The sequence below is a fragment of the Triticum urartu genome, unplaced genomic scaffold, assembly GCF_056163025.1.
Source record: "Triticum urartu cultivar PI428250 unplaced genomic scaffold, HENAU_Tu73 scaffold2, whole genome shotgun sequence".
NCBI lineage: Eukaryota > Viridiplantae > Streptophyta > Magnoliopsida > Poales > Poaceae > Triticum > Triticum urartu.
This window is the reverse complement of record NW_028260368.1, coordinates 12,398,524-12,423,346: the sequence shown is the minus strand read 5'-3', so window position 1 is coordinate 12,423,346 and position 24,823 is coordinate 12,398,524. Positions and strand designations below refer to the sequence as shown.

Genomic DNA, 24,823 nt, shown 5'->3' with positions numbered 1-24,823 from the left:
TCTATTCTTTTTTCTATTAGCCTTTGTTTGGCAAGCTGCTGTAAGTTTTCGATGAAATCTTTAGTACTCTGTATGCCAAATTGAATGATGTGTTCATTCCAAAAAAATTTTAAAATGGGTAAAAGCCGAGAAGTTTTATATTTTTATATTATGAACCTTCGATTCTAAAATTTAAATTCTTCTACATTGAATGGGTAGCTACAGCAATAAATTTGGATCAGCCTTTCTACTCCCCTGCACCTAGGTTGAGCAGGTACCTAAAGGTACCTACACAATACCTAACCACCTAACCCTATTTTTGCTATTGATAAGAGTGCTTATTATAAAAGAATTCTTGCAATTTTTTTCAAGAATTCTTTTTTGCATTTTTAGGTATAAAAAAAAACCATCCTAGTGGATCCGTGTGGTAAGGAAAAACTGGTAATCTATTCCTTAAAAAAAAATCTTGGAGATTATGTAATGCTTACTCTCAAACTTTTTGTTTATACAGTAGTGATATTCTTTGTTTCACTCTTTATCTTTGGATTCTTATCTAATGACCCAGGACGGAATCCTGGACGCGAGGAGTAAAAATTCAGTTTTTTTTTTTCTTATTGGATTTGTTTCGTACATTTATCTATGAGAAAATCCGGGGGTCAGAATTCTTTCCAATTCGAAAGTCCCAAATGATCCAAGGGAGCGGAAAGAGAGGGATTCGAACCCTCGGTACAAAAAAATTGTACAACGGATTAGCAATCCGCCGCTTTAGTCCACTCAGCCATCTCTCCACGTTCCAAAGCGAAAGGTTTCCGTGATATGATATAGGCAAGAAATAAGAAATAACGGTTGCAAAAAACCCCTTTTTTTTCTTTCAAAAGTCTATAAAAATTATATTGCCAATTCCATTTTAATTATATTCTTTTTTCTTAATGTTAATAAAAAAAGAAGAAAATTCTTGTTTTTTCTTTCTAAAAATCGATATTGGCCGAGAGACAATCAAATAGATTTTCTCTTTAGCGGGCATTTCCATATAGGACTTGTTATAATTATAATAAAACAAGCAGGTTATATAAAAAAAACGCTTTTTTTGTCGATTATTTATCAAGAAAGCAAAAAGGGTTCTTATCAAATCCACCATAAAATTGGAAAGAAGCATAAAGTAAGTAGACCTGACTCCTTTAATGATGCCTCTATCCGCTATTCTGATATATAAATTCGATGTAGATGAAATTGTATAAGCGAATTTTTTTTATTTCCTTAGACTTAGACCGCGCAAGACAAGAATTTTTCGCTATTTACGATTTCATATTCTTGTTACTAGATGTTCTATAGGAATAAGAAGAAATCGCAACTCCTTTGCGCTACACATAAAATTGGATTTCGAAGGTCCATTTTTTTTTTTCAGAATCCTCTATTATTTTAGTTCTTCCACCCATGCAATAGAGAGGGAATGGGAAAAGAAGGGTTACTTTTATTTGCATTTTTCCCTTAAAAGATAGACTTTGAAATAGGAGTCTTGGAATAATGCTGAATTCAAAGGTTTATTTCTTTCTATAGTATAAGAAAAACAATTTATTTCTATTTCTATAGTATAAGAAAAACAAATAAATAGTATAAGAAAAACAAATCGAATCAAATTCATGGATTTACCACGACCTCGGTTGTGACTGTGACTCCATAGATAAAAATGGGAAATTTCTCTCTTCGAGACCATTGAAAAAGGGCATTGAACGAGAAAGAAATCGTCCACAGATAATAAAACTATCATATGCCTTGGAAAGTGATATGAGGTGCTCGGAAATGGTTGAAGTAATTGAATAGGAGGATCACTATGACTATAGCCCTTGGTAGAATTCCTAAAGAAGAAAATGATCTATTTGATACTATGGATGACTGGTTACGAAGGGACCGTTTCGTTTTTGTAGGATGGTCTGGCCTATTGCTCTTTCCTTGTGCTTATTTCGCTTTAGGGGGTTGGTTTACAGGGACAACTTTTGTAACTTCTTGGTATACCCATGGATTGGCTAGTTCCTATTTGGAAGGTTGTAATTTCTTAACCGCAGCAGTTTCTACCCCTGCCAATAGTTTAGCACACTCTTTGTTGCTACTATGGGGGCCCGAAGCACAAGGAGATTTTACTCGTTGGTGTCAATTAGGCGGTCTATGGACTTTTGTAGCTCTCCACGGGGCTTTTGCACTAATAGGTTTCATGTTACGCCAATTTGAACTTGCTCGGTCTGTTCAATTGCGGCCTTATAATGCAATCTCATTCTCTGGTCCAATTGCTGTTTTTGTTTCTGTATTCCTTATTTATCCACTGGGGCAATCTGGTTGGTTCTTTGCGCCGAGTTTTGGCGTAGCAGCGATATTTCGATTCATCCTTTTCTTCCAAGGATTTCATAATTGGACGTTGAACCCATTTCATATGATGGGAGTTGCCGGAGTATTAGGTGCGGCTCTGCTATGCGCTATTCATGGAGCGACCGTAGAAAACACTCTATTTGAGGACGGTGATGGTGCAAATACCTTCCGTGCTTTTAACCCAACTCAAGCTGAAGAAACTTATTCAATGGTCACTGCTAACCGCTTTTGGTCCCAAATCTTTGGTGTTGCTTTTTCCAATAAACGTTGGTTACATTTCTTTATGCTATTTGTACCCGTCACCGGTTTATGGATGAGTGCTATTGGCGTAGTTGGCTTGGCTCTGAACTTACGTGCCTATGACTTTGTTTCCCAGGAAATCCGTGCAGCGGAAGATCCTGAATTTGAGACTTTCTACACCAAAAATATTCTTTTAAACGAGGGTATTCGTGCGTGGATGGCAGCTCAGGATCAGCCTCATGAAAATCTTATATTCCCTGAGGAGGTTCTACCACGTGGAAACGCTCTTTAATGGAACTTTCGTTTTAGCTGGTCGTGACCAAGAAACCACCGGCTTTGCTTGGTGGGCTGGGAATGCCAGACTTATCAATTTGTCCGGTAAACTGCTTGGAGCTCATGTAGCTCATGCCGGATTAATCGTATTCTGGGCCGGAGCAATGAACCTATTTGAAGTGGCCCATTTCGTACCAGAAAAGCCCATGTATGAACAAGGGTTGATTTTACTTCCACACTTAGCTACTCTAGGTTGGGGAGTAGGGCCAGGGGGGGAAGTTCTAGATACTTTTCCGTACTTTGTATCTGGCGTACTTCACCTAATTTCCTCCGCAGTCTTAGGCTTCGGTGGCATTTATCACGCGCTTCTGGGACCCGAGACTCTTGAGGAATCTTTTCCATTCTTTGGTTATGTCTGGAAAGATAGAAATAAAATGACTACAATTTTGGGTATTCACTTAATTTTGTTAGGTCTAGGTGCTTTTCTTCTAGTACTCAAGGCTCTTTATTTTGGCGGTGTATATGATACCTGGGCCCCTGGGGGGGGAGATGTAAGAAAAATTACCAATTTGACCCTTAGTCCCAGTGTTATATTTGGTTATTTACTAAAATCTCCTTTTGGTGGAGAAGGGTGGATTGTTAGTGTAGATGATTTAGAAGATATAATTGGTGGGCATGTATGGTTGGGTTTTATTTGTGTATTTGGCGGAATTTGGCATATTTTAACCAAACCCTTCGCATGGGCTCGCCGTGCATTTGTATGGTCTGGAGAAGCTTACTTGTCTTATAGTTTAGCTGCTTTATCTGTCTTTGGTTTTATCGCTTGTTGTTTTGTATGGTTCAATAATACAGCTTATCCGAGTGAGTTTTATGGACCCACCGGGCCAGAAGCTTCTCAAGCTCAAGCATTTACTTTTCTAGTTAGAGACCAGCGTCTTGGAGCTAATGTGGGATCCGCTCAAGGACCCACAGGTTTAGGTAAATATCTAATGCGTTCCCCAACTGGGGAGGTTATCTTTGGAGGGGAAACTATGCGTTTTTGGGACCTTCGTGCTCCATGGTTAGAACCTCTAAGGGGCCCCAACGGTTTGGACTTGAGTAGGTTGAAAAAAGACATACAACCTTGGCAAGAACGACGCTCAGCAGAATATATGACCCACGCTCCTTTAGGCTCTTTAAATTCCGTGGGTGGCGTAGCTACCGAGATCAATGCAGTTAATTATGTCTCTCCTAGAAGTTGGTTATCAACTTCTCATTTTGTTCTAGGATTCTTCTTTTTTGTGGGCCATTTATGGCATGCAGGAAGAGCCCGAGCTGCTGCAGCAGGTTTTGAAAAGGGAATCGATCGTGATTTGGAACCTGTTCTTTACATGAACCCTCTTAACTAAGATTTTCTTATTTATACCTGTTCTACTTTTTTTCTGTTCTGGCTCGGTTATTCCATCTAGCCGAGCCATTCATTCCTTTTTATGAAAGAAAGATAAGGGACAGAAAAAAAAAATAAATAAAAATGAAAGAAACAAACGTATTCAATAAGCAAAAGGAGAGAGAGGGATTCGAACCCTCGATAGTTCCTAGAACTATACCGGTTTTCAAGACCGGAGCTATCAACCACTCAGCCATCTCTCCACAGCCTAATCCTTATTTTACTCCTACAAATAGAACATAGCCATATAAAAAATAAAAAGATTTATTAGCCTCTAGAAAGATATCAGATACAAGTTCCTTTTCGATATATCTCTGTATACTGTATACACGGATACAGGATCCGCTATACCCGCTTGTGAAATAAAGAGTAAATAATCTCTTCTCACCCCCATATCCAAATAAAAAAGCGGTTTAAGTAATAAATTTGAATTAAAGAGAAGAATCAATGGATTCATGATTAAACCCCTCCTACTTCTTGTATTTTTTTACAATTTTGGTTTAAGTGAGGGATCAAATATGTAGTCAACTTTATTTGATGGTAGCTTGGAGGATTAGAAATATGACTATTGCTTTCCAATTAGCTGTTTTTGCATTAATTGCGACTTCCTCAGTCTTAGTAATTAGTGTACCCCTTGTATTTGCTTCTCCTGATGGTTGGTCAAATAATAAAAATGTTGTATTTTCCGGTACATCATTATGGATTGGACTAGTCTTTCTCGTAGCTATTCTGAATTCTCTCATTTCTTAAATGAAATTTGGTTAATATTTATTAACCCCATAAAAAAGAAATAATAAAGGCCATTTCTTCTAAAAAATTAGAATAGTGAGACGTATTAAAACGCAATTTGCGTTCCGAATTGCTAGCTCTTCTCTTTCAGTATTATGAAATTCCATTCCCATTAGAATATTCATTGACAGATAATAAAAAAAGGAAAACTCTAATATAATAGAAAATGAAATGAAACGGTCGACCCAGACATAGAAGGTCGACCCAGGCGGATATACGCTATAAAATATATACCGTAGCGAGCGTAGTTCAATGGTAAAATATCTCCTTGCCAAGGAGAAGATACGGGTTCGATTCCCGCCGCTCGCCCGCTTAATTTATCAAAGTACTATGATAAAAAGTTTAGTCTAGTTAACTGTTTAACTACTTATATTAAATTAAGTATTAATTAGGTGTTAGTCTAGTGCCGTATCCCTTACTATCTTACCCTTCCTTTGCATCCCACTCAAAAAAAGAGGGCGCTCCAGAGGCAGAAATAGAACTCGCCAACAGAGCTCCAAAAATTGGGTATTAACTGAGACAAACAACGGGCAAACTTTTTTTAAAGGGAAGGGAGAGGTAGACTGTCCCTTTCGTTTCATTTTTATTTTCTGCAGGGTAGGGAGAGGCCTTGCGCCTTCTTTTTTTGAAGGCAAGTGACTTCGCAAACTGCTCAATTTTGCCCTCTAGGGCCGGGAACTAATGAATAAAAAAGGGTTGGATACGCCCCTCTACCATACATATCTAGAGAAATAGAATAGTCCTTTTATACAGACTGCTAAGTGCGGAGACGGGAATCGAACCCGTGACCTCAAGGTTATGAGCCTCGTGAGCTACCAAACTGCTCTACTCCGCTCTGGAGTACCAGAAACTGGTGGACAAAAAAGGCTTGAATACAAGCCTCTAACATGTCTAGACAAATAGAATACTCCTTTTATACAGAATGGAGCGGGTAGCGGGAATCGAACCCGCATCGTTAGCTTGGAAGGCTAGGGGTTATAGTCGACGTTGGTTGATTATTTTTAACGTCTCTAATTCAAAACCGAACATGAAATTTTGATTTCATTCGGCTCCTTTATGGATATTCTCACCACTTAACATCTATGTCAGCTTTTCTATTTGAATGGAACCAAAGCTCTCCGCTTTCTAGATGATCCTTATAGAGTAGGAGATAGAAATTCTATCTAAATTCATCTAATCTACTTACTTCGTTCCCTAATTTCATTCAAGAGATCCTGAGGAAAAGAATTGGGTTTCCACCGAGCTGAAACAATATGCGGATGGTTCTAGTAAACCAAAACTATCGTTTTTTAGCTATTTGGCTTCCTTATTCCTTATTTTAAGAAGATTTAGTTACGATTGGAAATCAACTTTTTTGTATCTTCATCCATAGATCCTTTACTCATATTTTCAAAATTGGAATACTTAATCCAATGCAAAATTATGCTTCGCGACTCTGTACTCATAATCCTATTTTTATTTTGGATGCAATTTAAATTAGTCTTTGGATACAAATCGCCAGAATGTATATTCTTCCTCAATATGCTATTGAGAGGAAAAGGATTTAATCCTTTATAAGAACTAAAGTTTTCATCGGAATATAAAAATAAAAAACTTAAGGATGCCTTAAGTATATCATTTCAAATTCAGTTATTAATAGAACGAATCACACTTTTACCACTAAACTATACCCGCTACATTGTAGATTATGGTATAAATGGTACCCTTTGTCAAGGATAGCCATTTGACAAGAAGGCTAATTCCCCCTTATTGAATCAGATGGAGAAGGTTCATGACACTGAGCCGTTGGTACTTCTACTTCGATCGCTCGCCTTTACTTTAGGATTTAGATAGCCCCTCTGGTCTGTAAAAAAAATCTTTTCTTACCATGCTAATAGCGCCTGAACCAAATGTATTTATTTTGATTAGGATCCTATTCTACGGTTACGACTACAATAATAATTATTTACTTTGCAAGGACGTAAGTGTGTCAGACTGCTAAATTGTTTTATTATTCCTACAATATAAACTAGGGGATATAGGGGGTAACACTGTCCCTATAAATTCCTTTTTTCCTTTTCTTTTTTGTCCAGAATTGAACAAAAAAGAAATTATGGAAGATGTTTTCTTCCCCCATTAAGTCCGAGCCATAGAGTAAGAGTGAGATGAGTTTTCCAAATTCATCATAGACTTTCCCTATGGCTTGATAGAAGTAAGCAGCAAAGAGTCGTAACTTAAAGAAAAAAACGGACAGGGCCGACAGATTTACCTGATGTAAAGAAGATCCTAAAAGTCTCTGATTAGTCGACTCTCTCCATTTAACACTTTCCTCTCTCTCCTTTTTTCCACTGACTCAATTCTAGTTTATTAGATTCTTGTTTAAAAGAATGCAAAAAGTTCAATAGAACTAAGAACACATAAAAAATAGCATAGAGGATCAAGGCCATTACCAAAAGTTCCTCCCAAGGATCCTATATCCTATTGGGTATCTGTTCCCACGCCTTTTCCCGCTAGGATCGGAAATCTTATATTTTCCATATCCATATACCGTTGAATCCTTGGGGTTCCAGAATCCGCCTATTTTACTAGTCTTCGGAAACGGAAAACCCTGAACCAAGAAGAGTTGGATATGTTATGTAGGGTATGTTTTTTTTTATTAATTTTATTTTGAGCTCTCAAGATATCGATATATACATATACAATCTCTACATAATGTCTCTCTCTCTATCTCTATATATTATATATATAATATGTACATTATGCAGTAGACCCATAATGGGAAATCCAAGTGGCTAATTTTTGAATTAAATAAAAAGCCCTTTTAACTCAGTGGTAGAGTAATGCCATGGTAAGGCATAAGTCATCGGTTCAAATCCGATAAAGGGCTTTTTAAATTAGTGGTAGAGTAATCTCGTGCTAAGACGTAAGTCGTTGGTTCGAATCTGATAGAGTACTTTTCTACTAAATTGATTCACTTTTTTTCTTTGTTTTTGAAACTTTCTCTATATTTTTAGAGAATTTTATGACTTAGTGCGGGATGGATGCATTTTTGGTATGAACACTAAATGAAGCACGGAGAATTAATCTATAACGATCAACTAAAAAAAATCCTAGATGAAAACATAACAGAAAAGTTGGAAAAACTCTTTGCTTTGGATCTATTTATACTTTTCGAGTATATTGACAATTCCAAAAAACTGCTCATACTATGATTATAGTATAATCACGAGCGGTTGTATATGGCCCTATCGTCTAGTGATGCCCCTATCGTCTAGTGGTTCAGGACATCTCTCTTTCAAGGAGGCAGCGGGGATTCGACTTCCCCTGGGGGTAGGGAGTATTATGAAAGGAGGTTAATCATAGATTAGCAAAAACCCTAGAATAAATTCTTCCTGGGTCGATGCCCGAGTGGTTAATGGGGACGGACTGTAAATTCGTTGACAATGTCTACGCTGGTTCAAATCCAGCTCGGCCCAAACCAAAAATCTAGGGCTTCGTGAGTATGAACTAAATCCTTTTGTTTTTCTTCCATAAAATAAAATGTCTGATCTATAGAAATAAAAGATAAAGAAAAAAGGGAAATTTTTTTTTCTAATCCATATCTCTCTCATTCCTTTCTTACAAACAAAAGAGTTTTTCTTATTGAAGGCTGGATTATTATCCATTTTTAGTGATAAAAAATCACGACATACTAGTTATGTCACTCTCACTATACCCACGTATAATATAATATGTGGGTATGTAGTATATGATTCGTCTATTTCTTAGAGTACGAAAGACGAATCGAATCTTCTTATGGTTCTATTTAAGAATGGGTATGCCATACACCCCGCGGGGATTGTAGTTCAATTGGTCAGAGCACCGCCCTGTCAAGGCGGAAGCTGCGGGTTCGAGCCCCGTCAGTCCCGAACTAGGGTTCAATGAATGGAGAAATTGATATTTCCTTTTTCCATGAAAAAAAGGGGCAGGGAGCAAGATCAAATACCCACAGGGCACCCTTACTTCACTTTTTTATTTTGCATCTCTCATTAAAGAGGGAGGGAGGGCATATAGGAATTTTTTTTTCACTACTCCCAATCGATAAAGAAAGACACACATACGATATGTGGATTAGTAGAATTTAGGATATTATATTACTCTATCTTTCTTTATGATGATACCATCCTCATCTTAATTTCCTATTCCACTCTTATGGAATAGAGTACCGGTATTTTACCGGAATCCATACATAAATCGTATTCCCTTTTTATTTCAGACCTCTTTTCCCCATCTCACTTCTACTGCTTATTTGGATGTCTATGTGACCCATAGAAAGTGAAAGTTGGTCATATAATACATACATAATTGTATGTATAACTATAAGAAAAAGGAAGGGAAATTGTATAAGATTAAGAAAGTATAAGATTAAGAAAGCTCGTGGGTTAGAGATATAGAAAAGAAAAAGTAGAAAAGGATTAAAAAAGAGGGAATTCCTAATCCAATCAAAAAACCCATTTTGGTCTTAGTGTGGATAGAGGATCTTCCTATGTTATACTATATAACTCTCATCCGTGAAATATAACTCTCATCCATGAATTGATTTGATAGATCCGATATTCATAATATTGAATTGATTCAGTATTATCAGAATGCAAGCCCTACCCTTGAATTTACAAGATACCCCTTTTTCCTCTCCATGGGATTACATCCCGAGTTATTGTGAAAATAAAAAATAAAGAGGTTATGGAAGTCAATATTCTCGCATTTATTGCTACTGCACTGTTCATTCTAGTTCCTACTTCTTTTTTACTTATTATTTATGTAAAAACAGTCAGCCAAAATAATTAATTGGAATTCCAATTAATCATTGAAGAAATTAAAAAGGGATTAAATAAAAAAAATCCAAGTCTTAAATGAAAGGATCTGGTTGGAATCTTAAAGTGTGGTAGAAAGAACTACATATAGTTTTTTCTACGACACTTTAGATTCTTTCTATTATATTATCTTTGAATCTACATAGAATAGATTAGTAGATTGAAATAGTTAAGTAGTCTAATTCAATTTCTTTTTTCATTGCATCCACTTAATTTCAATCAGGTCAAAATAAAAAAATCTAAGACAATTCTTGACCAAAGAATCCATGGAAGGAAAGAAAAATAATATGAAGAATAGACTATAGTAAAAAGTAAAAGGAAATGGAAAATGTGTGATATGCCGTGAATAGTTCCGTGGAAGAAAGTCTAATTTTCTTATGTATAGAACTTTTTTTAACCATTCGTCATTTCTAGTAGAAATTCTGAATTGGTATAATGGCTCTTTCTTACATTACAACTTACAATACAAGAGTTTCTTACAGGAGTGAAACAAAACTAAAGAAAAAGATTAAAGAATAACGTTTGACAAAATGATTAATGCAAAATGATCCATTAAAGAAAAGAATTGATACAACAATTTGATTACTTAATCAATTAGTAGTATCCCTAGAGTCCACTCCTTCCCCATACTACTAGTGAAAGAGAAAATGTAAAGACTACCATTAAAGCAGCCCAAGCGAGACTTACTATATCCATCTAAATTATGTCTCCTATTTCTATGAAGGGATTATTCTACTATTGATCAATAATCATAGTGGAATCAAGGGTACAGAGTCAAAAAGGGATTCCGCCCTAAGGCCATGGATCAATCAGTTCAAGGAATTTACTCCTAACAAATTCTTATAGGAATTCTGGTAGAATTAGAGAGCATTAAAAATACGAGATACTATAGCCCTTTTTTCCTTAAAAAAGAAAGAGTACGGGAATGATGTCCTGAATAGAAGAAGCGGGAATAGGAAGATTTTTTATTCCTTTTGTTACTCTTTTTTTTTTTTTTAAGCAAAGGACGCCCGAATATACCATAAAATTATCGATAGATAAATATTTATTGGATACCTACCTTACCTAATGTTTATTTTTGACCTAAACCCTGCAGCCTTGCTTTGTATCATTCTATGAAAGAATGAAGAGATTTTATCCATAATACAACTCCTAAATTGATTTTTGATCGACCTATTTAATCTGATTCTCGTTAGAATTAAGTAGTCCTTACTTTAGTGTATGTAGGTAACATAAGATGTACGATAAAAAAATGTATAATAATTAGTAAGTCTTGATATTCTTTCGTGGAGTCCCTTCTTGAATCTTAGATTGAAAAAAAAAAAGAATGCCCCTTAGGGACCTTTCTTTGGATACCAAGATTTCTGACATCTTATCCTCGTATTTTAAAATTATCAAATCGAATCTCAATTAAGAACCAATTCAAATTCATATAATAAAAGAATAAGGAAACACTACCTCACCCCTATTGATAACCATTTTGGCCACTACCGTCAAAACAAACCCTAACCCTAGTTTGAGGATAGAACTATGGTATGGTTTCTCTAAACCCAGTATCGGCAGGCCCAGTTACTCTCTTGCCCGAACTTATGCGAAGTAAAAATTTATCGAATTCGATCAGCACTATAAAAAAAACCTAAGTATTTTATTGATCAGGCGGCACCCAGATTTGAACTGGGGATAAAGGATTTGCAGTCCCCTGCCTTACCGCTTGGCCATGCCGCCAAAAAATCCGATCAAAAATCTAGAAAACAGCAAGTATTCATCCACGTTTTCTTACGAAAAGCCCCTTTTATTTTGAATATAATTCTACTTACTTTTTTCCAATCTTTTTCAAAAAATCTATTCCTGCTTTTTTTGATCCAGTTTCTATTATTCTCCTCGATAGATTCTATCTTAAAACATACATTGTTAACACAATAAAACTTCCCATTTCTTTCTATTGAGATGAAAAAGAAGAAAAAGTGGATTTCTATTCACAGGCTGCAAAATTCAGAATAAATTGGAACCGTTAACTAGAATTCTCTTTTTTTTATTGCAGTAGTGAACTACTCTTAAATCGGTATTATCTCCCCCCCCTTCAATGGCATAATAAAATATTATGGCTTTATGCTTAATCCGTGTATAGGTAAACTTTAGGTCCGAACAGCATTATTATCCAAAGATCCCCTTTATGTACATATCTCTATGGGGAATCATGCTTTAATTTTTCAAAGTATTAAATTAAATATCTTGAATAAAAAAAGGAAATTTGCTCTGATATAGAGTATAACCTGACTATCTTGGCGTACCCAAGTGAAATTACGATAAAAGAAAAGCATGGATATGGGGAGAGGTGGATAACTAGATTGGCATGTACTTAAAAAAGGGACTTACTTTATTTTAGAATTCCACAATGAAATACTGAATTTTCTAGCAATTATACTACTCCGATCCGAAATAAAAAAGAACCCTCAAATTATTTTGAGAAATTAAAGTAAGCACGCTATTCTAAATCGAAGTAAAGTCAAACTTTCTAGTATATTATATTACGGCTTTATTACATTCATAGAAAGGAGATAAAATGAGAAATCTTTGCCATCCAATCTGATTAGAATATCATAACATAAAGTATAAGTGGCAGAATTTTTTTTGTAGGAATGTTTTATCAATTCATTTTCATTTCATTTGTACCCCTGGCAAACTCGAACTTTCGTCCAAATGGTCTCTATTCATATGTATGAAATACATATATGAAATACGTATGTGGAGTTCCCTAGAATTTCATGTGATTCAGTAAACAGAATATAGATTCCATGATTGCTAGATCGATCCATAGGGATTGATGAAGAGTGAGCTGATAATGGAATTTTTCTTTGATAAACAGGAAACTTAAGATTAAGATGCTCCGGAATGGAAACGAGGGAATGTCCACAATACCCGGATTTAGTCAGATCCAATTCGAGGGATTTTGTAGGTTCATTAATCAAGCCTTGGCAGAAGAACTTGACAAGTTTCCAACAATTAAAGATCCAGATCACGAAATTGCATTTCAATTATTTGCGAAAGGATATCAACTGCTAGAACCCTCGATAAAAGAAAGAGATGCTGTGTATGAATCACTCACCTATTCTTCCGAATTATATGTATCTGCGAGATTAATTTTTGGTTTCGATGTGCAAAAGCAAACCATTTCTATCGGAAACATTCCTATAATGAATTCCTTAGGAACCTTTATTATAAATGGAATATACCGAATTGTGATCAATCAAATATTGCTAAGTCCTGGTATTTACTACCGCTCGGAATTAGATCATAAGGGAATTTCTATCTACACTGGCACTATAATATCAGATTGGGGGGGGAGATCGGAATTAGCAATTGATAAAAAAGAAAGGATATGGGCTCGCGTGAGTAGAAAACAAAAGATATCTATTCTAGTTCTATCATCAGCTATGGGTTCGAATCTAAGAGAAATTCTGGATAATGTTTCCTACCCTGAAATTTTCTTGTCTTTCCCGAATGCTAAAGAGAAGAAGAGGATTGAGTCAAAAGAAAAAGCTATTTTGGAGTTTTATCAACAATTTGCTTGTGTAGGTGGGGACCTGGTATTTTCGGAGTCCTTATGCGAGGAATTACAAAAGAAATTTTTTCAACAAAAATGTGAATTAGGAAGGATTGGTCGACGAAATATGAATCGGAGACTTAATCTTGATATTCCTCAGAACAATACATTCTTGTTACCACGAGATGTATTGGCCGCTACGGATCATTTGATTGGAATGAAATTTGGAACGGGTATACTTGACGATGACGATATGAATCACTTGAAAAATAAACGTATTCGTTCGGTTGCGGATCTGTTACAAGATCAATTCGGATTGGCTCTTGGTCGTTTACAACATGCAGTTCAAAAAACTATTCGTAGAGTATTCATACGTCAATCGAAACCGACTCCCCAAACTTTGGTAACTCCAACTTCAACTTCAATTTTATTAATAACTACTTATGAGACCTTTTTTGGCACATACCCGTTATCTCAAGTTTTTGATCAAACGAATCCATTGACACAAACTGTTCATGGGCGAAAAGTGAGTTGTTTAGGTCCTGGAGGGTTGACGGGGAGAACCGCAAGTTTTCGGAGCCGAGATATTCATCCGAGTCACTATGGGCGTATTTGTCCAATTGACACGTCTGAAGGAATCAATGTTGGACTTACTGGATCCTTAACAATTCATGCGAGAATTGATCACTTGTGGGGATCCATAGAGAGTCCGTTTTATGAAATATCTGCTGAGAAAGCAAAAGAAAAAAAAGAGAGACAGGTGGTTTATCTATCACCAAATAGAGATGAATATTATATGATAGCAGCAGGAAATTCTTTGTCCTTGAATCAAGGTATTCAGGAAGAACAGGTTGTTCCGGCTAGATACCGTCAAGAATTCTTGACTATTGCATGGGAACAGATTCATGTTAGAAGTATTTTTCCTTTCCAATATTTTTCTATTGGGGGTTCTCTCATTCCTTTTATTGAGCACAATGATGCGAATCGGGCTTTAATGAGTTCTAATATGCAGCGCCAAGCAGTTCCGCTTTCTCGGTCCGAGAAATGCATTGTTGGAACTGGATTGGAACGCCAAACAGCTCTAGATTCGAGGGTTTCCATTATAGCCGAACGCGAGGGAAAGATCATTTCTACTGATAGTCATAAGATACTTTTATCAAGTAGTGGGAAGACTATAAGTATTCCTTTAGTTAACCACCGTCGCTCTAACAAAAATACTTGTATGCACCAAAAACCCCGGGTTCCACGGGGTAAATCCATTAAAAAAGGACAAATTTTAGCAGAAGGAGCTGCTACAATTGGGGGCGAACTTGCTTTAGGAAAAAACGTATTAGTAGCTTATATGCCATGGGAAGGTTACAATTTTGAAGACGCAGTACTAATTAGCGAACGTTTGGTATATGAAGATATTTATACCTCTTTTCACATCCGGAAATATGAAATTCAGACGGATACGACAAGCCAGGGCTCCGCTGAAAAAATCACTAAAGAAATACCACATCTAGAAGAACATTTACTCCGCAATTTGGACAGAAATGGAGTTGTTAGGTTGGGATCCTGGGTAGAAACTGGTGATATTTTAGTAGGTAAATTAACGCCTCAGATAGCGAGCGAATCATCTTATATCGCGGAAGCTGGATTATTACGGGCCATATTTGGCCTTGAGGTTTCCACTTCAAAAGAAACTTCTCTGAAATTACCTATAGGTGGAAGAGGGCGCGTTATCGATGTGAAATGGATCCAAAGGGACCCGCTCGACATAATGGTTCGTGTATATATTTTACAGAAACGTGAAATCAAAGTTGGGGATAAAGTAGCCGGAAGACATGGGAATAAAGGGATCATTTCCAAAATTTTGCCTAGGCAAGATATGCCCTATTTGCAAGATGGAACACCCGTTGATATGGTCTTCAATCCCTTAGGAGTACCCTCCCGAATGAATGTGGGACAAATATTTGAAAGCTCGCTCGGATTAGCGGGGGATCTGCTAAAGAAACATTATAGAATAGCACCCTTTGATGAGAGATATGAGCAAGAGGCTTCAAGAAAACTTGTGTTTTCAGAATTATATGAAGCCAGTAAAGAAACAAAAAATCCATGGGTATTTGAACCCGAGTACCCGGGAAAAAGCAGAATATTTGATGGAAGAACAGGCGACCCCTTTGAGCAACCTGTTCTAATAGGGAAGTCCTATATCTTAAAATTAATTCATCAAGTTGATGAGAAAATTCATGGGCGTTCTACTGGGCCCTACTCACTTGTTACACAACAACCGGTTAGAGGAAGAGCCAAGCAAGGGGGACAACGAGTAGGAGAAATGGAAGTTTGGGCTTTAGAAGGATTTGGTGTTGCTCATATTTTACAAGAGATACTTACTTATAAATCTGACCATCTTATAGCTCGCCAAGAAATACTTAATGCTACGATCTGGGGAAAAAGAATACCTAATCATGAGGATCCTCCAGAATCTTTTCGAGTGCTCGTTCGAGAACTACGATCTTTGGCTCTAGAACTGAATCATTTCCTTGTATCTGAAAAGAACTTCCAGGTTAATAGGGAGGAAGTTTGATCGGAATAAATATAAATTCTTTTCTTATTTCTATTTTATGATTGACCAATATAAACATCAACAACTTCAAATTGGACTCGTTTCCCCTCAACAAATAAAGGCTTGGGCTAACAAAAACCTACCTAATGGAGAAGTCGTTGGCGAAGTCACAAGGCCCTCTACTTTTCATTATAAAACCGATAAACCAGAAAAAGATGGATTGTTTTGCGAAAGAATCTTTGGACCCATAAAAAGCGGGATTTGCGCTTGTGGCAATTCTCGAGCGAGCGGAGCTGAAAACGAAGACGAAAGATTTTGCCAAAAATGCGGGGTCGAATTTGTGGATTCTCGGATACGAAGATATCAAATGGGATACATCAAACTCGCATGTCCCGTGACTCATGTGTGGTATTTGAAAGGTCTTCCTAGTTATATCGCGAATCTTTTAGATAAACCTCTTAAGAAGTTGGAGGGCCTAGTATACGGCGATTTCTCTTTTGCTAGGCCCAGCACTAAAAAACCCACTTTTTTACGATTACGAGGTTTATTCGAAGAGGAAATTGCATCCTGTAACCACAGCATTTCTCCCTTTTTTTCTACCCCAGGCTTTGCAACATTTCGAAATCGGGAAATTGCGACAGGAGCAGGTGCTATTAGAGAACAATTAGCAGATTTGGATTTGCGAATTATTATAGAGAATTCTTTGGTCGAATGGAAGGAATTAGAAGACGAGGGGTATAGTGGAGATGAGTGGGAAGATAGAAAAAGACGAATAAGAAAAGTTTTTTTGATTAGACGCATGCAATTGGCGAAACATTTTATTCAAACAAATGTAGAACCAGAATGGATGGTTTTGTGCTTATTACCGGTTCTTCCTCCCGAATTGAGACCTATTGTTTATAGGTCTGGAGATAAAGTAGTGACTTCAGACATTAATGAACTTTATAAGAGAGTTATCCGTCGGAACAACAATCTTGCCTATCTATTAAAAAGAAGTGAATTAGCGCCAGCAGATTTAGTAATGTGCCAGGAAAAATTGGTACAAGAAGCCGTGGATACACTTCTTGATAGTGGGTCCCGCGGGCAACCGACGAGGGATGGTCACAATAAAGTATACAAATCACTTTCAGATGTAATTGAAGGTAAAGAGGGAAGGTTTCGCGAGACTCTGCTTGGGAAACGGGTCGATTACTCGGGGCGTTCTGTCATTGTTGTGGGTCCTTCGCTTTCATTACATCAATGTGGATTACCTCTAGAGATAGCAATAAAGCTTTTTCAGCTATTTGTAATTCGCGATTTAATCACGAAACGCGCCACTTCTAATGTAAGGATTGCTAAAAGGAAAATTTGGGAAAAAGAACCCATTGTATGGGAAATACTTCAAGAAGTTATGCGGGGACATCCTGTACTGTTAAATAGAGCACCTACCCTGCATAGATTAGGCATACAGGCCTTTCAACCCACTTTAGTAGAGGGGCGTACTATTTCTTTACACCCATTAGTGTGTAAGGGTTTCAATGCGGACTTTGATGGAGATCAAATGGCTGTTCATCTACCTTTATCCTTGGAAGCTCAGGCAGAAGCCCGTTTACTTATGTTTTCTCATATGAATCTCTTATCTCCCGCTATTGGGGATCCTATTTGCGTACCAACCCAAGACATGCTTATCGGGCTTTATGTATTAACGATTGGAAAGCGTCGAGGTATTTGTGCAAATAGATATAATAGTTGCAGAAACTACCCAAATCTAAAAGTAAATTACAATAATAATAATAATTTTAAATATAGGAAAGATAAAGAACCCCATTTTTCTAGTTCTTATGATGCACTGGGAGCTTATAGACAAAAACTAATCAGTTTAGATAGTCCCTTGTGGCTACGATGGAACCTGGATCAACGCGTCATTGGGTCAAGAGAAGTTCCGATTGAAGTTCAATATGAATCTTTGGGGACTTATCATGAGATTTATGCCCACTATCTAATAATGGGAAATAGAAAAAAAGAAATTCGTTCGATATACATTCGAACCACTCTTGGTCATATTTCTTTTTATAGAGAAATAGAGGAAGCCATACAAGGATTTAGTCAGGCCTATTCATACACTACCTAAACAAGAAAGTTAGATTCGGCGATGCCCCTCCCCTTTCGGGGGGCATTCCGATTTCCCTAGTATCATCATTATTTGCCACGCGAATCCAGATTGAGATTGAGGCAATTAAGTTAATTAAATTTTCGAATCACTGACTCAGGCCCATTGTCGAATCCTACTCAGCAATTGTCGAATCCTACTCAGCCGAAAAGGGGGTACTTATGTATGGCGGAACGGGCCAATCTGGTCTTTCATAATAAAGAGATAGACGGAACTGGTATGAAACGACTTATTAGCAGATTAATAGATCATTTTGGAATGGGATATACATCCCATATACTGGATCAACTAAAGACTCTGGGCTTCCATCAAGCCACTACTACATCGATTTCGTTAGGAATCGAGGATCTTTTAACAATACCCTCTAAGGGATGGTTAGTCCAAGACGCGGAACAACAGAGTTTTCTTTTGGAGAAACACTATTATTATGGGGCTGTACACGCGGTAGAAAAATTACGCCAATCTGTTGAGATATGGTATGCGACAAGTGAATATTTGAAACAAGAAATGAATTCAAATTTTCGGATAACGGATCCTTCTAATCCAGTCTATCTAATGTCTTTTTCAGGAGCCAGAGGAAATGCATCTCAAGTACACCAATTAGTAGGTATGAGAGGATTAATGTCGGACCCTCAAGGACAAATGATTGATTTACCTATTCAAAGCAATTTACGCGAGGGACTTTCTTTGACAGAATATATAATTTCCTGCTATGGAGCCCGCAAAGGGGTTGTAGATACTGCTGTGCGAACAGCAGATGCTGGATATCTTACACGTAGACTTGTTGAAGTAGTTCAACATATTATTGTGCGTAGAAGAGATTGTGGTACTATCCGAGGTATTTCTGTAAGTCCTCAAAATGGGATGACGGAAAAACTTTTTGTCCAAACACTAATTGGTCGTGTATTAGCAGACGATATATATATCGGTTCACGATGCATTGCCGCGCGAAATCAAGATATTGGAATTGGATTAGTCAATCGATTCATAACTGCCTTTCGAGCACAACCATTTCGAGCACAACCAATATATATTAGAACCCCCTTTACTTGCCGAAGCACTTCTTGGATCTGTCAATTATGCTATGGCCGGAGTCCTACTCATAGTGATCTGGTCGAATTGGGAGAAGCCGTAGGTATTATTGCAGGTCAATCAATTGGGGAGCCAGGGACTCAACTAACATTAAGAACTTTTCATACTGGCGGAGTATTCACAGGGGGTACTGCCGACCTTGTACGATCCCCTTCGAATGGAAAAATAAAATTCAATGAGAATTTGGTTCACCCCACACGTACCCGTCATGGGCAGCCTGCTTTTCTATGTTATATAGACTTGCATGTAACTATTCAGAGTCAAGATATTCTATATAGTGTGAATATTCCCTCAAAAAGCTTGATTCTAGTGCAAAATGATCAATATGTAAAATCCGAACAAGTAATTGCGGAGATTCGTGCCGGAACGTCCACTTTACATTTTAAAGAAAGGGTACAAAAGCATATTTATTCTGAATCAGACGGCGAAATGCACTGGAGTACTGATGTTTACCATGCGCCCGAATATCAATATGGTAATCTTCGCCGATTACCAAAAACAAGCCATTTATGGATATTGTCAGTAAGTATGTGCAGATCCAGTATAGCGTCTTTTTCACTCCACAAGGATCAAGATCAAATGAATACTTATGGTAAAAAAGATAGGGAAATTCTTGATTATTCAACGTCGGATCGAATCATGTCCAATGGCCATTGGAATTTTATCTATCCTTCTATTTTTCAAGATAATTCAGATTTGTTGGCGAAAAAGCGAAGAAATAGGTTCGTCATTCCATTACAATATCATCAAGAACAAGAGAAAGAACTAATATCCTGTTTTGGGATTTCGATTGAAATCCCCCTTATGGGTGTTTTACGTAGAAATACTATTTTTGCTTATTTTGACGATCCCCGATACAGAAAAGATAAAAAGGGTTCAGGAATTGTTAAATTTAGATATAGGACCCTAGAAGAAGAATATAGGACTCGAGCGGAAGACTCAGAAGAGGAATATGAGACCCTAGAAGACGAATACAGGACCCGAGAGGACGAATATGAATATGAAACCCTAGAAGAATCTAAATATGGAATCCTAGAAGACGAATACGAATATGAAACCCTAGAAGACGAATATGGGAGCCCAGAAAACGAATATGGGAACCCAGAGAACGAATATAGGACTTTAGAGAAAGACTCAGAAGAGGAATATGGGAGCCCAGAGAGCAAATATAGGACCCAAGAGGACGAATATGGAACTCTAGAGGAAGACTCAGAAGACGAATATGGCAGCCCCGGGGAAAGCGCAGAGGAAAAATATGGTACTTTAGAGGAAGACTCAGAAGAAGATTCAGAGGACGAATACGAGAGCCCAGAGGAAGATTCCATCTTAAAAAAAGAGGGTTTGATTGAGCATCGAGGAACAAAAGAATTTAGTCTAAAATACCAAAAAGAAGTAGATCGGTTTTTTTTCATTCTTCAAGAACTTCATATCTTGCCGAGATCTTCATCCCTAAAGATACTTGACAATAGTATTATTGGAGTGAATACACAACTCACAAAAAATACAAGAAGTCGACTAGGCGGACTGGTCCGAGTGAAGAGAAAAAAAAGCCATACGGAACTCAAAATATTTTCCGGAGATATTCATTTTCCTGAAGAGGCGGATAAGATATTAGGTGGCTGTTTGATACCGCCAGAAAGACAAAAAAAAGATTCTAAGGAATCAAAAAAAAGGAAAAATTGGGTCTATGTTCAACGGAAAAAAATTCTCAAGAGCAAGGAAAAGTATTTTGTTTCCGTTCGCCCTACAGTGGCATATGAAATGGACGAAGGAAGAAATTTAGCAACACTTTTCCCGCAGGATCTCTTGCAAGAAGAAAATAATCTCCAAATTCGACTTGTCAATTTTATTTCTCATGAAAATAGCAAGTTAACTCAAAGAATTTATCACACAAATAGTCAATTTGTTAGAACTTGCTTAGTAGTGAATTGGGAACAAGAAGAAAAAGAAAAGGCTGGTGCTTCCCTTGTTGAGGTAAGAGCAAATGATCTTATTCGCGATTTCCTAAGAATTGAGTTAGTCAAGTCCACTATTTCGTATACACGAAAAAGGTATGGTAGGACAAGTGCAGGACCGATTCCCCATAATAGGTTAGATCGCGCCAATATCAATTCTTTTTATTCCAAGGCGAAGATTGAATCACTTAGCCAACATCCAGAAGCTATTGGCACTTTGTTGAATCGAAATAAAGAATACCACTCTTTGATGATTTTGTCGGCATCCAACTGTTCTCGAATTGGTTTATTCAAGAATTCAAAACATCCCAATGCGATAAAAGAATGGAATCCTAGAATTCCTATTCGAGAAATTTTTGGGCCCTTAGGCGCTATTGTAGCTAGTATATCGCATTTTTCTTCATCTTACTATTTACTAACGCATAATAAAATCCTGTTAAAAAAATATTTGTTCGTTGACAATTTAAAACAAACCTTCCAAGTACTTCAAGAACTTAAATACTCTTTAATAGATGAAAATAAAAGGATTTCTAATTTCGATAGTAACATAATGTTGGATCCATTCCTTTTGAATTGTCACTTTGTCCATCATGATTCTTGGGAAGAGACATTGGCAATAATTCACCTTGGACAATTTATTTGTGAAAATGTATGTCTATTTAAATCGCACATAAAAAAATCCGGTCAAATTTTCATTGTAAATATGAATTCCTTTGTTATAAGAGCAGCTAAACCTTATTTGGCCACTACAGGAGCAACTGTTAATGGTCATTATGGAGAAATCCTTTACAAGGGAGATAGGTTAGTTACGTTTATATATGAAAAATCGAGATCTAGTGACATAACGCAAGGTCTTCCAAAAGTGGAACAAATCTTTGAAGCGCGTTCAATTGATTCATTATCCCCGAATCTCGAAAGGAGAATTGAGGATTGGAATGAGCGTATACCAAGAATTCTTGGGGTCCCTTGGGGATTCTTGATTGGAGCTGAGCTAACCATAGCCCAAAGTCGTATCTCTTTGGTTAATAAAATCCAAAAGGTTTATCGATCCCAAGGGGTACAGATCCATAATAGACATATAGAGATTATTATACGCCAAGTAACATCAAAAGTGCGGGTTTCCGAAGATGGAATGTCTAATGTTTTTTCGCCTGGGGAATTAATCGGACTATTGCGAGCGGAACGAGCAGGACGAGCTTTGGATGAATCGATCTATTATCGGGCAATCTTATTGGGAATAACAAGGGCTTCCCTGAATACCCAAAGTTTCATATCTGAAGCAAGTTTTCAAGAAACTGCTCGAGTTTTAGCAAAAGCTGCCCTACGAGGTCGCATTGATTGGTTGAAAGGCTTGAAAGAAAACGTAGTTCTGGGGGGGATTATACCTGTTGGTACCGGATTCCAAAAATTTGTGCATCGTTCCCCACAAGACAAGAACCTTTATTTCGAAATAAAAAAAAAAAATCTATTCGCGTCGGAAATGAGAGATTTTTTGTTTCTCCATACAGAATTAGTTTCTTCAGATTCTGACGTAACAAACAATTTTTATGAGACATAAGAACCCCCATAAAAATATTTTTTACTTTACTAGACTTTTGAACTTAGAACACTAACAGGTCAAATTTTAGATTTTTAAGATTTTTATTTTAATAAGTAAAACAAGTCAGTTAATTCATTAAGGTGGTTATGTTTATACCATGTATCAATGGCCAACTCTTATCTTAGTACAAGGTTCTCTCGGAACAATTATTATTTATTTCAAGCTATTTCGGATCTTTCTTAATCTTCAAAAAGAACTAAATTCCGTAATGGAATGGTAGGATTAAAAAAAAGGAAGTGTGGAAAAAATGACAAGAAGATATTGGAACATTAATTTGAAAGAGATGATAGAAGCAGGAGTTCATTTTGGTCATGGTATTAAGAAATGGAATCCTAAAATGGCCCCTTACATTTCGGCAAAGCGTAAAGGTACTCATATTATAAATCTCGCTAGAACGGCTCGTTTTTTATCAGAAGCTTGTGATTTAGTTTTTGATGCAGCAAGTCAGGGAAAAAGTTTCTTAATTGTTGGTACCAAAAAAAGAGCAACAGATTTAGTAGCATCAGCTGCAATAAGGGCTCGTTGTCATTATGTTAATAAAAAGTGGTTCAGTGGTATGTTAACGAATTGGTCGATTACGAAAACTAGACTTTCTCAATTTAGAGACTTAAGAGCAGAAGAAAAAATGGGAAAATTCCACCATCTCCCAAAAAGAGATGTGGCAATCTTGAAGAGAAAATTATCTACTTTGCAAAGGTATCTCGGCGGGATCAAATATATGACGAGATTGCCAGACATTGTGATCGTCCTTGATCAGCAAAAAGAGTATATAGCTCTTCGGGAATGTGCCATTTTGGGGATTCCTACTATTTCTTTAGTCGATACAAATTGTGACCCGGATCTCGCGAATATATCGATTCCAGCCAACGATGACACTATGACTTCAATTCGATTGATTCTTAACAAATTAGTATTTTCAATTTGTGAGGGCCGTTCTCTCTATATAAGAAATCGTTGATTAAGAATATATAGTGAATTCTTGGGCAACTGCGTAAATTTATGGAATCACTTACTTTACTATATCTTTTTTTTTGCATAGAATTTTTTTTGCATAGAAAAAAGAAGGGGAATATTGATATATATTAGAGGGTATTGATATATATTATGATCTGATGTGCTTTCTTGGTATCCTAAATATAAGATTAATACTTCAAGTTGCTGAGTTGAGAAAGAGATGGTTGAATCAAAAGAATTCCTTTTTTGAAGTTCAATTTTTATCAGAGGACAATATGAATATTATACCTTGTTCCATTAAAACACTCAAGGGGTTATACGATATATCGGGTGTAGAAGTAGGCCAACACTTCTATTGGCAAATAGGAGGTTTCCAAATTCATGCCCAAGTACTCATCACTTCTTGGGTCGTAATTACTATCTTGCTAGGTTCAGTTGTCATAGCTGTTCGGAATCCACAAACCATCCCGACCGACGGTCAGAATTTTTTTGAATATGTCCTTGAGTTTATTCGAGACTTGAGCAAAACTCAGATTGGAGAAGAATATGGTCCCTGGGTTCCCTTTATTGGAACTATGTTCCTTTTTATTTTTGTTTCGAATTGGTCGGGTGCTCTTTTACCTTGGAAAATTATAGAGTTACCCCATGGGGAATTAGCAGCGCCCACGAATGATATAAATACTACTGTTGCTTTAGCTTTACTCACGTCAGCGGCATATTTTTATGCTGGTCTTAGCAAAAAAGGATTGAGCTATTTCGAGAAATATATTAAACCAACTCCAATCCTTTTACCAATTAACATCCTAGAAGATTTCACAAAACCATTATCGCTTAGCTTTCGACTTTTCGGGAATATATTGGCGGATGAATTAGTCGTTGTTGTTCTTGTTTCTTTAGTCCCCTTAGTAATCCCTATACCGGTCATGTTTCTTGGATTATTTACAAGCGGTATTCAAGCTCTTATTTTTGCAACATTAGCCGCAGCCTATATAGGTGAATCCATGGAGGGTCATCATTGAATTGACTCTTTTTGGAAATAGTATTTTTTTTTTTTGCAGCTTAGCTCAATTCATGCATGGTT

At 36.9% G+C, this 24,823-nt stretch overlaps 6 non-coding genes across 6 annotated transcripts; 3 read left to right on the top strand and 3 right to left on the bottom strand.

The window, feature by feature from the left end:
• Positions 1-679: 679 nt before the first annotated feature.
• On the bottom strand, positions 680-767 carry TRNAS-GCU (transfer RNA serine (anticodon GCU)). The gene has a single exon. It is a non-coding gene; the product is annotated as a tRNA-Ser (tRNA).
• Positions 768-4,394: 3,627 nt separating this feature from the next.
• On the bottom strand, positions 4,395-4,482 carry TRNAS-UGA (transfer RNA serine (anticodon UGA)). Its single transcript has one exon. It is a non-coding gene; the product is annotated as a tRNA-Ser (tRNA).
• An 824-nt stretch (positions 4,483-5,306) lies between these two features.
• TRNAG-GCC (transfer RNA glycine (anticodon GCC)) lies at positions 5,307-5,377 on the top strand. The gene has a single exon. It is a non-coding gene; the product is annotated as a tRNA-Gly (tRNA).
• Positions 5,378-7,862: 2,485 nt separating this feature from the next.
• Positions 7,863-7,934, top strand: TRNAT-GGU (transfer RNA threonine (anticodon GGU)). Its single transcript has one exon. It is a non-coding gene; the product is annotated as a tRNA-Thr (tRNA).
• A 507-nt stretch (positions 7,935-8,441) lies between these two features.
• Positions 8,442-8,523, top strand: TRNAY-GUA (transfer RNA tyrosine (anticodon GUA)). The gene has a single exon. It is a non-coding gene; the product is annotated as a tRNA-Tyr (tRNA).
• A 3,031-nt stretch (positions 8,524-11,554) lies between these two features.
• TRNAC-GCA (transfer RNA cysteine (anticodon GCA)) lies at positions 11,555-11,625 on the bottom strand. The gene has a single exon. It is a non-coding gene; the product is annotated as a tRNA-Cys (tRNA).
• Between the last annotated feature and the right edge of the window lie 13,198 nt (positions 11,626-24,823).